The sequence below is a fragment of the Leptonychotes weddellii genome, chromosome 5 (genome assembly GCF_054177405.1).
Source record: "Leptonychotes weddellii isolate Sample4059 chromosome 5, ASM5417740v2, whole genome shotgun sequence".
NCBI classification, from domain to species: domain Eukaryota; kingdom Metazoa; phylum Chordata; class Mammalia; order Carnivora; family Phocidae; genus Leptonychotes; species Leptonychotes weddellii.
In genome coordinates, this window is record NC_138373.1 from 108202835 (window position 1) to 108205123 (window position 2289).

Consider the following 2289-nt stretch of genomic DNA (forward strand, 5'->3'; position numbering starts at 1 on the left):
TTGCTGCTCCATTCTATTAAAGCTGCAAAATTCTGCTGATTCCTCTTTCTCAAAACCACTGGGGTTGCGGCTCATTCACATTATAGATTAAGTGGGGAGTGATGCCAGCCTTTAATGTTTCCTCCAATTTCGCCAGAGCCTGTGGTTGAGGCTCATGGCCGGCCTCGGCTCTCCTCTTTGGCTCTAGCACCCTCCTCCTCTTCTTCTTCCAACATCACTGGTCAAGTCAGCTCAGTACTTAGCCTGTTATACAGAAAAACCCTGAGAAGCACCTTCGCATTCACTGTGAGAATAAGAAGACCCCTGCTATAGAGGACTCCAGAAATTAGACACTGAAATACGGATAACTTCTCTTTTCACTCATCTGTAGGCAAGCACACATCAAAAGAAAAATCTGTAGTTTATTAAGAGCAGACTCAGACATCTTGCAACTCAGCTGTACGTGTGTTTATCGATCATGCATGAGGGGCCCCGGGAGAGCACGGTACAGTGCAAAGGGCGGGAGATCTGGAGTGGGGAATCCGGGCTCCACTGTTTTCCTGCTGTGTGGGCCTGGGCAGATACTCTTATTTCTGAATTTCAATTTCCTCATTGGTAGATGGGGGATAATAGCTCTCCTGAACAGTTATTGTGAGAATTAGACATTATGTATGTAGCATGCTTGGCACATTCTAAGTGGTAAGTGCTATTATAATTAGGCCAGGTGAAGTAAATAAAGGTGAGTCTTGGTTCCCACCTTAAGGAGCTTGTTCTAGGAGAGAGAAAACATCTGCATAAATACCTATACTTCAGGGTGGAAGGAACAAAGACCATAAAGAAGCTTCAAAATGCCTTGATGAGGGTGCTATGGAGAGAGCCTGTGGGTTGGGATATTAGCAACAACCTCCTAACGGTCTCTCTGATCCCCATCTTGCCCCGTCCAATCTACTCTTCATACAACTACCAACATGTTCTTTTTAAAATGCAAATCTGATCATGCTTAAAATCCTCCCAGGGCTTCTCATGACCTTTAGGATAAAGTGTTCGCTGGATGAACTCCTGTTTAATTCTCCACCTTCATCTCTTTCCCTCCACCTTTCTCATTCCCAAACATATACTTTGTGTGTGCTAGCCCTAGTAAGCCTTTTTTAGTTTTATATTAGTCAGGGTTCTCCAGAGAAACAGAAGAGAAACAGAAAATATAGTATATTATTATATATAATAATAACTTCTTATAAGGAATCGGCTCACATGATCATGGAGGCTGAGATGATCTACAGGGAGCAAGCTGGAGGTCCAGGAGTGCCAGTGGTGTATTTTCAGTCTGAATCCAAAGGCCTGTGAAGCAGGATAGCCGCGGTATAAGTTCCAGTCTGAGGCTGAAGACCAATGTCCTGGCTCCGTCAGACAGACTCTTGGTCTCCTGACCCCTGGCTCAGTCCTTCTGGCCTCTCAGGTCTCAGCGTGCAGTGTCTCCTTAGGTCTCTTTTGTAGGTATCCTCCAGTCCCCCTTCTTTGGATGCTTCTTGTGCACTGCAATTTCCTCTTTTCTTGTCTGGCACAGAAAGTGTTACTTCAGATAGAGTCGAGAAATTATCTTTATTGCTTCCACAATATCTCCTGTGTCTAGCACAGGTTCCAGCACATTGAGGTCACCCAATAGTTATTTGTTAAATGAAGGAATGAATGCACGTCTTGGAGGAAGAAGAAGAAGCTCATTACTGGGCTGTTATTGCTTCCAAGCCTTTTTGGTAGGCAGTAGCTAGGAAAAGTGTGCTAAAAAACCCACATGAGGCAAAAATTACACATTGGCCTCTTTTCTCTTACAGTGAACATCTTGATTACTAATAACAGCATACTTTTTTATAGCATTATCATACTATTTCAGAAGAAATAGATTACCCCATTTGGGAAAAACAACAACAGGGAATACCAAAATATTCACCACAAAATGGAGACTTCCGATGTTTGCAGAGAGATTCTGAAAACAACGTTCTTTTCCCTACAGTAAAAATAATCGTAGTTGTCATGGGTCTCCAGGAGGCAAGGCACTTTGTTTTTCATCATATTTGAAGAAACTTTATCTTTCAGCTTTTTATTATGAAAAAAATTCAAACACATACAGGTTCAAAATTATTATAATTAAGCTCCATATATTCATCTTAAACAATTATTAACATATTACTGTATTTGCTTCTTTTTTCTGGCTGAAGACTTTTTTTTTTAAATTTTATTATGTTATGTTAGTCACCATACAATACATCATTAGTTTTTGATGTAGTGATCCACGATCCATTGTTTTCGTATAAC